Source organism: Onychomys torridus, chromosome X (assembly GCF_903995425.1).
Source record: "Onychomys torridus chromosome X, mOncTor1.1, whole genome shotgun sequence".
NCBI classification, from domain to species: domain Eukaryota; kingdom Metazoa; phylum Chordata; class Mammalia; order Rodentia; family Cricetidae; genus Onychomys; species Onychomys torridus.
The window spans coordinates 117,672,107-117,682,488 of record NC_050466.1 but is presented as its reverse complement, the minus strand read 5'-3'; the positions used below and the strand labels follow the sequence as shown (position 1 = coordinate 117,682,488).

General features: G+C 39.0%; 1 pseudogene; it reads right to left on the bottom strand.

The window, feature by feature from the left end:
- Nucleotides 1–210: 210 nt before the first annotated feature.
- LOC118573619 lies at nucleotides 211–654 on the bottom strand (annotated as a pseudogene).
- Between the last annotated feature and the right edge of the window lie 9,728 nt (nucleotides 655–10,382).

The window sequence follows — 10,382 nt, the reverse complement described above, 5'->3', positions numbered from 1 at the left end:
ACACAATCCCACCCTGAGGTGTGGATCTATTAGCAATTATTGGCTGATGGAAGGAGAGAATTTTTTCTTCTTTTGTGATTGTAGCCCAAGGTAAGTGGCCTACTCTCCAGAGGAAGACTGCACATCTGAGAATATTTGGCCAGCAGAACTTGGCTTTTTTCCCCCTGCACAGATATATAAACTATTTATTAACAGTGAAGGCCCAGGGACTCATTTCTTCTTGGAAACACCCACAGTACAGCCCTGCTGGCCAGTGGTCTTGGTATGCTGACCTCAGACACCAAGGCCCCAATAGTGGTGTAGCCCCCTATAGGCTCTTATTTTCTTCAGTCACTCCAGGTCCTCAGTAGCTTGTTGTCTAGACCATTGGCCAGATCCTGACTGTACTTTCTGTCTTTCATGTCCTTCTGTCTGTTCAAGAACCAGTCTGGGATCGTGGATTCTGTCATGGATTCTGCATGATGGTGATCACACATTCCATCTCATCATCCGTGAGTTCTCCAGCCCTCTTGGTGAGGTCAAAGTCTGCTTTCTTCAACACCATATAAGCATATCTCCACCCACACCCTTAATGGCTAATTTCCGCCACCCATCAATGTTGGTGCTGAGTACTCGCAAAATGTGCTGGAACTTCTCAGGGATCGCTTGAGACATGGCAGCCGGTGTGTAGGCCTCCTTTGGAAGAGTCAGAAACTGATTTTAAAGAATATTTTTTAAAGAATACGATGTTGGGTGGTTGGGAAGGGGTGTGTGGATCTGGGAAGAGTTGGCAGGGCAGATGGATATGATCAAAACACATTATATGAAACTCTCAAAGGACTAATAGAACAAGAGCAACAAAGGATTAAAAACAAGCTATTTGGGGCCTGGGAAAATGGCTCATGGCTAAAGTGCTTGTCATGTAAGCATGAAGATCTGACTTTGGGTCCCCAGAACCCAAGCAACATCCCAGCAACAGTGGCATTCGCCTATAATCCCAGCAACACATAGGATGTCCCTGGGATCTCTCTCTGACTAGCTGGTAGGTGAGCTCCAGGTTCAGTGGGATAGCTTTCTGCTCAGTTCAATAAGAACTCAACTCTCACTCCTAAAAACAGAAGATTCTAGGCCATCATGACTATAACAGGATTACCCCTAGAATCAGAGTTTTGTTGTTGTTGTTGTTTTTAAATAAAGCCTTTTTCTATACAGTGGATCCTATGTACCACTGTCATACCCAACAAACCCATCCTTGCCAAATCTCATTGGCAATCATTACTGCAATTGTGACTCCAGTCACTAGGTGGCATCTAGATCTGATTTTTAACAGGTTACTTTCTTATACCCAAAAGGCATGCCTTTTATAAAGGGAGAATTTTTCCTCAAGACAGATTATGAAGAAACAACTATGTAACTCAACTGTGTTTATGAATGCTTCATGTATGGCAAATGCATGGAACTAGAAAAAAAATATCTGGAATGAGGTAGCCTAGACGTAGAAAGACAAACATGGTATGGTACTCATTCTCTCTCTCTCTCTCTCTCTCTCTCTCTCTCTCTCTCTCTCTCTCTTTTTTTTTTTTTTTAGCTGAGGATCAAACCCAGAGCCTTGTGCTTGCTAGGCAAATGCTCTACCACTGAGCTAAATCCCCAACCCATGGTACTCATTCTTAAGTGCATATTAGCTGTAAAATAAAGGACAAACACGCCACAATCCACAGACCCAGAGAGACTAGGTAACAAGGAGGGTTTGTAGGGAGACACCTAGATCTCCCGGGAAGGAGAAATAGAAGAGATTTTGTGAACATGAGTGATTGGGTTGGCGGAGGGGTGCTGAAAGAGACTACTGGAAAGGGGAGCATTTTGGGGTCAGGTAAAACCCTGCCAGGAGGGAATCTTCCAGGAATCTACAGGGAAGGCCCCAGTTTAGACACCTAGGAATAGCAGATATGTAGTCTGATCTGCCCATCTCCTGTGACTAGATTGGAGCCTAGCCCAATTGTCATCCAACAACTATTGGAAACAGATACAGATCCACAGCCAAACCTTAGATGGAGCTTGAGAATCCTACAGAAGAGGAGGAGAAAGGATTGTAGCAGCCAGAGGGGTCAAGGACACCACAAGAAAATTTACAAAATCAAGTAACCTGGGCTCATAGGAGTTCACAGATACTGAACTGACAACCAGGGAGCCTGCATGGGACTGACATGGGCCCTCTGCATATGTATTACAGTTGTGTAGCTTGGTCTTCTTGTGAGACTCCTAACAGTGGGAACAGGGGCAGTCTCTGGCTCTTTTATGGGCCTTTGGGATCCTACTCCTCATACTGGGCCACCTTGTCCAGCCTTAATACATGGGGAGGTGCTTAGTCTTACTACAATTTGATATTCTGAGTTTTGTTGATACTCATAGAATACTTGCCCTTTCCTAAATAGAAACGGAGGAGGAGGATGGGGTGTGGGAACAGAGGGAGTGATGGGGGTAGGGATGGCAGGTGAGGAGGAAGGGGAAACTGTGGTCAGGATGTAAAATAAATAAATAAATAATTTTTTAAAAAAGAAAGCTTCATATAGTTGTAAAAAGATTGAAAGGACACACACATTCTCTCAATTCATGCTAATTCTTAAATATGCATGTTATTAATGAATTAATATTTATTATCTATTTACTGTGTGCCAGGTACATCAGTACAGTTCCATATTGGCACCTTTACTCTTTTGATCTTTAGATCTACAAAAAATGTTAGAAATAAAGGAAGGAAGGAAGGAAGGAAGAGAGAGAGAGAAAGGAAGAAGAGAGAGAGAAAAAAGAAAGGAAGGAAGGAAATAAAAATGCAGACAAGTACAACATGGATCTTAATGCCCATACATAATAATTGATTCATTTACATTCCATTCCTCCCATATTGAGCTGGAGTTTCCTCCCAGGTCCTGGTAATAAAAACATGATCCCTCTTAAGTAAATAGATGTTGCTGTTCTACTTTGTGAAACTGAGGTACTTTGCTCTCAGCACCTTCTTCCTATTGCACAAGCTATACTCCTGCTGGTGATACCTCCTTACCAAAGGGAACAACAAGGCAACCTTGTGGGGTTTTAGTCTTGCTTCTTTTCATTTTAGAGAACTACAGATTTCTTTTATTTGACTTTTCATGAGTCTGTCTTAGCCCTCGGAAGGATTAACCAGGTTAGTCACTTATCACTTAGTGTTCTGGGGTGACATGGAGTTTCTGCTTAATGAATGAGTGCAGAAAAACAAGAAATAGAACTGTCAGAGTTCTAAAAGACAGCACAGGCCTGGGACTTCAGACTGCCATCAAGCCACCCTCACTTAGTGAAATGCTCTTCAGAGATATTCCATATATTGTCCACTTCTCCTTTTCATTCTTCCTAAAGAATCTGTGAAAAAAAAATGACCTGGCAATATTCACTGAGTTCAACTTATACCTAGCCAGTGACTCAAAAATGTAACTCTTTGGTATATTCCTGCATTAGTCTGTTTTGTTACTATAATGAAATAAATACCCCAGGCAGGTCAACTTTATAAACAGAAAAAAGTTATTTTGCTCACAGTTCTGGATGTTCAAGTCCAAAATTAGGGGAATGGGTAGTGAAACACTGGCCTGGTCTCTAGTGAGGGTATGGCAGCAGATGATGGCACAATGACATCAGGTTGGAGGAAGGGATCACATCTGAAAAGGAAAGCCAGGCAGAAATTCAGGGGTGCTGCTTTCTCTGAGAACAATGCACTCTCTCAAGCACTCAGGAGTCCCATAAGAGCTACTTTAATCCTCTCCCACTGACTAAAATATTTCCAACTAAGCTCCACATCTTAAAAGTCCCCCTGTGTTTTAATACTGACGCATTAAGTAACAAGCAAGAACACTTCCAAGACAAACAGTATCTGCACCATTAGTAATCACTAAGAGGATGAAGCAAATGGTCACCCTAAATATGTGTACAGGAATGTTCATAGTATTGTTATTCATAAACCAAAATTTGAAAAATATGTACATTTTTGTAATGTATGCACATACTTTGAAATATATGCACATTGTAATACTATACACCAATGAGAATAGTATTCTTCAACTACAGAAACACAAACACAACTCATAAATACATTATGCTGATTGAAAAGGACTAGGCATAAAAGAGCATTTTTTTGTATGGGCCCAGCCACACACAGAAACAAGACTAACGCCATCTCTGACAATTAACTGAGTAAGAAATAGGAGAAATACTTGGGCCACAGTGTCAGCCTTAACCCTCTTACTCTAGTTGACCTTGGGTAAATTTCCAGACTTCATCTGCCTCAGAACATCAGTGGCGGGGGGCGGGGGATCAGACCACATTTCTATCCCCCACTCACCAAGCCTAGAGCATTGAGCAGTGTGATAACTATCTGAAAAAAAAAACACCATTAGTCATAAAAGAAAATATAATTCACCATAGAACATTAAAAATTATCTAAGCTGCTAAGTTGTCCAATGTACAGAAACATGATCATTAACTTTTAAATAATCATTACTCCCTGTGGTGACTGGAATGAGATGCACCCCAACATAGTCTTGGATATTTGAATACTTGGTCCCTAGTTGGTGGAACTATTTGGGAGGATTAGGAGATGTGCCTTTGTTGAAGGAGGTGTTTCACTTGGGGATGGGGTTTGAGGTTTCAAAAGACTCCTACCATTCCCAATGTGGTCTCTCTCCTCATACTTGAGGTTTGAGATGTGAGTTCTCAACTGTTCCTGCTACCATGTCTTTGCTCTGCCATGTACTATACTCTGAAACCATAAGACCAATTAAATGTTTTATTTCAAACTGCTTTTGTCATAATGTTTTATCACAGAAACAGAAACTCTAAAATGGCCCTTTAAAATAATAATAATTGTCTTTTTATTTTTCTTAAGTAAATACCATTTAGTTCATGACAAACAGACTGATAAGTAGTTTCCAACAAAAGATATAAGTAGTTGGAAGTTTTCCTGTGTCTCGGCCTGCCAGCAGTTGGGAAAAATATCTCCCACTCATGTCCCCCAAGTAAACACATAGAGGCTTATATTAATTATAACTGCTCGGCCATTAGCTCAGTCTTATTACTGACTAGCTCTTATACTTAATTGAAACCATAATTGTTATTTGTGTTTAGCCACATGGCTTGTATCTTTTCTCAGTTCTGCCTTGTCATCTTGCTTCCTCTGTGTCTGGCTGGCAACTCTTGACTCAGCCTTCCTCTTCCCAGAATTCTCCTTGTTTGCTTATCCTGTCTATATTTCCTGCCTGGCTACTGGCCAATCAGCATTTTATTTATCAACCAATCAGAGCAATACGTATTCACAACATACAGAACGACATCCCACAGCAGATATATGGTCTTGCTTATTAATCACCAACAGGGTTCAAAAAACATTTTTCTTCCTCTTCTCTAACAAAGTACACTGTAAACTAAATTGGTAGAATTAATATTGTGAAAACGACTGTTCAAAAAAAAAGCAATTTCAGAATCAATGTAATCATAATCATAATCCTCAAGATTCTTCACAGAAATAGAAAAAAAATCCTAAAATTTATATGGAATCACAAAAAAACTTTGAATAGCCAAAAAAAAAAAAATCTTGAAAATGAAAAAGAACAATGCTGTAGGGACCATTACAGAGTTCAAGATGTATTACAGAGCCTTAATAATAAAAATAGGTTCGTATTGGTAGAAAATAGACATGAAGAACAGTGAAACAAAATTGAAGACCCAAACATGAGTACACATAACTTCAGCCATTTAATAATTGACAAATATGCCAAAAACATACACTAGAGAAAAGGGAGTATCTTCAATAAATGGGAAAACTGGATTTCCACATCCAGAAGAATGGAATTAGATGCATATCTATCACCTTTCACAAAGCTAAATGGATCTAAAAAGACATAGATGTGAAACCTGAAACTTCTAGAAGAACACATAAAAGCAGCACCCTACAGAAGAGAGAGAGAGAGAGAGAGAGAGAGAGAGAGAGAGAGAGAGAGAGAATTTAAATTATAACACTTTGTATATATAATGCTCCCCCAAAAAGCCATAGACTTTCTGACAAAAACCCCAGTGCCAGGCATAATAAACATTCTTTCAAGTTCTTGGTCAGGTGAGTCAAAAAAATCCCCAAACAAAATAAGCTATTGATATTGTCCTTGATACACCCACCCTGTACCTATTGGGAACAGCCAACTAGCCCCAGGGTCACCAGTGACCACTGGAGCTATATGCCCCATCCTGGCCCAATTGGGAAGAGGAGAAACCACAGGAGCCAGAGGCCCCACCTGTACTAATTGGAAGAAGAGTGACCTAGAGCCTCACCTGTTCTGATTAAAGGAAGAAATGGGTAGACAGCAGTGTAAGAACAGATTAAACAGCATAAAGAGCAATATGTTACCACCAGAACCTGATGATTCTACAACAGCAACACCTGAACATCCCAAAGCAGATGACCCAGAAGAAAATGACCTTAAAAACAACTTTATGAAGATATTGTCTTTGGTTGCCTCCCAGATTTTGAAGGTTAATCTCTATTGCTGAAGACAACACATATTTTAGAGACAGGACTCAGAGGATGCAAGCTGGATTTGACCCCAAAACCTCTTCTTGGAGACCTAGCTTTCATAGTACCAGAAGGGTCTATGCAAACTGACAAGGAATAAAAGCAAGCAATTATCTTACCCAGCTGGTGATGCCTATAAACATCAATGACCAGCATGGCAAAATATTCCCAGAAGTACAATAGTGACACTTATATCTTGATAGGAACAAACAATACTCTAATCAGACTTAAGGAATATTCAATAGAAGGGAAATCATGCCTAGTTTTGGAACCTAGTCACCTACTTAGGCTAGTGAGTGCATGGATCTTAGAGGAGAACCTACTACCACAAATGTACAAGATCAGCATAATTCCTAACTGCATTCTAATACCCACAGATAAGTGAGTGATTCTCACCAATGAAGCTCTTCTTGTGAACAGATGGGAACCATTACAGAAGGTTACAACTGGTCTAAGTGCAGAAAACAACTGTCTTAAATAGGGTTTATATTGCTGTGAAGAGACTCCATGACCATGGCTCCTCTTAATAAGAAAAATATTTCATTGTGGCTGCCTTAGAGTTCAGAGATTTAGTCCATTGTCATCATGACAGGAAGCATGGTTACATGCAGGCAGACATGGTGCTGGAGAGAGAGCCAAGAGTTCTACATTTGGATCTGAAAGCAGCAGGAAGAAACAGAGACACACTGGCCAGGCTTGAGCTCTGAGACCTCAAAACTCACCCCCACTAACACACTTCTTCCAACAACGCCACTCTTACTCCAACAAGTCCACACCTCCTCATCGTGCCATTCCCTATGGAAATATGGGGGCCATTTTATTCAAACCACCACAACAACTTACTATGGCATGTCCAGAACTAATTGATATATCTGCAATATAACCCTATACCTAAGGCTCAAGGAGAAGAAAAACTGTAAGAGCTAGAGGACCAGGACATCTGATGAGAGGTTATATATTCTATACAGGACAGAGAAATCGCACACATGAAATCTAAACAATACATCTCCCTAAACAAGACCTGCACAATGACAACACCGACTGATACAAAACAAATGGGGTAACATCATAGGTCTCCTATATCTAGATTAAGAGCTACAGACAACTAGCGAGAGTGGGAGAACTGGTCTTCCCCAAGGATGAGCCCCATAATTAGTCTTCCAGTGTCAAGTGGCCACCCCTAAAAACACATACATTAAAACAATATTGAATACACTCAGCAGGTCGTATTTATATGTATATGCATTTTTGTGAACTTTACATAATGAATATAGTGCAATATAGTCCAATAATTTTTAAATGATTATCTAGTATACAAACACTGAATTATTAAACCTTTAATATTAAATCCTATTGTATATTAAATATGGATAAAAATTGGGACTAATATAAGAAATAAGTATGACACAAAAGACTAGTATTACATTATTCCACATATGTAACATATATAGGATGTTCAAATATGTAGAAACAAAAAGTATAATGGTGGCTATCATGAAGTTAGGGGAGGAGGATAAAAGGGAAATTGTTTTATGTGTAAAAAGTTTAATTTTGCAAGATAACAAGTTTCTTAAAATCTATTGGCCCATATGGTGTCTAGAGTAAACACTATTTCACTTTATGTCTACAAAATGTTGAAAATCTTAAGTGTTTTTACCTTTATAAAAGTCAATGAGAAGCAACACTCCAATAAGTAATTGGGTAAAAGTTTTGAAAATATACTATTTAAAATAAGGTATACAAATGCCAGGCAAACACATGAATAGATGTTCTGCACAATTAGTCACTAGGAAAACGTGAATAAAAATATAGAGAACCCCTCTTCCCTCTCTTGAGAATGGTCACAAGTGAAAAGAGTAACAAAACAAAGATGGGGAGGGTTGTGGAAGACAGAACTTTCATATGCTGCCAATGGGCAATTAAAATTTATAATCACTTTGGAAAACATTTTGGCATTTTCTTATAATGTCTATATTTTAGCTACACATAACCATGCTTTTGCGCTCCTAAGTATTTACCACACAGGAATAAAGCATGTGTCCATAGAAAGATATATAGCCAAATGTTCATAGCAGCTTTATTTACAAGAACCATAAATTGAAAATAAGGCAAAATTTCCTCAACAGATGGATGGGTAGAATAAATTGTAGTAGAGTTGACACTCCATATGTCCAGGTTCCACATCTGTGAATTCAACAAACTGTGAATCAAAACTATTTTTATAAACATACCATCTGTGCTAAGCATATACTGGCTTTTCTTGTCACTATTCACTAAACAACATAATATAACAATTATTAGCATAGCATTGACATTTTGACAGATATAATAAGTAATCTGGAGACGATTTAAAGTATGCAGGAAGAATTTAAACATGTTCTATGCAAATAGCATACTATTTTTATGAGGCATATGAGAAACCACAAAATTTAGCATCAACTACAGCTCTAGATTCAATCTCCCTCAGATACTGAGAGACAACAGTTTATGAACTTATTGGAAAACAAGCTGCCATAAAAAGAATGAACAACTGATACATGCAACTATACAAATGTCTAAAATTCCATGGGATGAGTAAAAGAAGACAGGCCAGGTAAAAAGTCACACTGAGAATAGTGACTTTTGCTGTGGACAATTCATTGGTAAATAAAACACTGATTGGTCAGTACCCAAGCAGGAAGTATAAGCAGGACTAACAGAGAGGAGAACTGGGAGAACAGGAGGGAAGGAGGGAACACTGCAGCGGCCACCAGGACAAGGAAGATGTAAGGTACCAGTAAGCCACGAGCCACGTAGCAAAGTATAGGTTAGTAGAAATGGGCTAAATATAAGAGTAAGAGCTAGACAATGGTAGGCCTGAGCTAATGGCCAAGCAGTTTAAATAATATAAGTGTCTGTGTGTTTATTTTGTAAGTGGGCTGACGGAATAACAGGGCTTGGCGGGGGCTGGAGAGAAGGTCTTCAGCTACAGCTGTTAAACATTCATCCCAAAATGGGACATCTATATCATATATACCCAAGAATCCAGGGGACATCACGGAAGAGGCATAAAATAATTTAAGACCCAGAAGATGGGGAAAAGTGCTACGAAATACTGCCATCTAAGTTAAGACATGACCATTGCAATTAGGAATACATAGCAATGATTGATAGATACCTGTACAAGACTGAGCCCTTCAACTTTATGTCATAGGTAAAGGAAGTGTACTCAAGGCCCTACTACTTCCTGAGGAGCTCATTACTGTTTTTGGTTGCTGCACAATGGAGTGTCCTTCTTTCATAATGCCTAAAGGACTAGTTGGGAAGAAGTTCACAGGGAAAGGAAAGGGGATGACACAGGATAATGAGAAGTGGGTATAATCCCAATAAATTGTATATATTTATAAAACTTAAAATATTACAGTTGTATAAACTTTTATAAAATGTATTTCTCATAAAAAAATCTCAACCTCTGTGTTTCCATTTATATAGAATTCTAGAAAATGAAAAATAATTTGTAATCATAGACCAGTGACTTCCTGAGGGCAAACTGGAAGGAGAACAAAGGGAGTCTATGAATACAGAACTTAAATGTTATATTCTGGGAAAATAAACTTAATGTTATTTACAGTAACCTGGTTATTTGCCTTTATTTCCCACTGTTCACTGAAAAGAGAAGCTTCTTTGATAAAGGCTGAAGGTAGGATTTATCTAGGGGTATAAACATAGATTTTAGAAGGCAGTTTGACACCTTGGCAATTTAGACAAACAACAATAATAAGTTCCTCCCGAGGGCCTATGGCTTCCCCACCATGGGTTTTTGACCAGATTCACA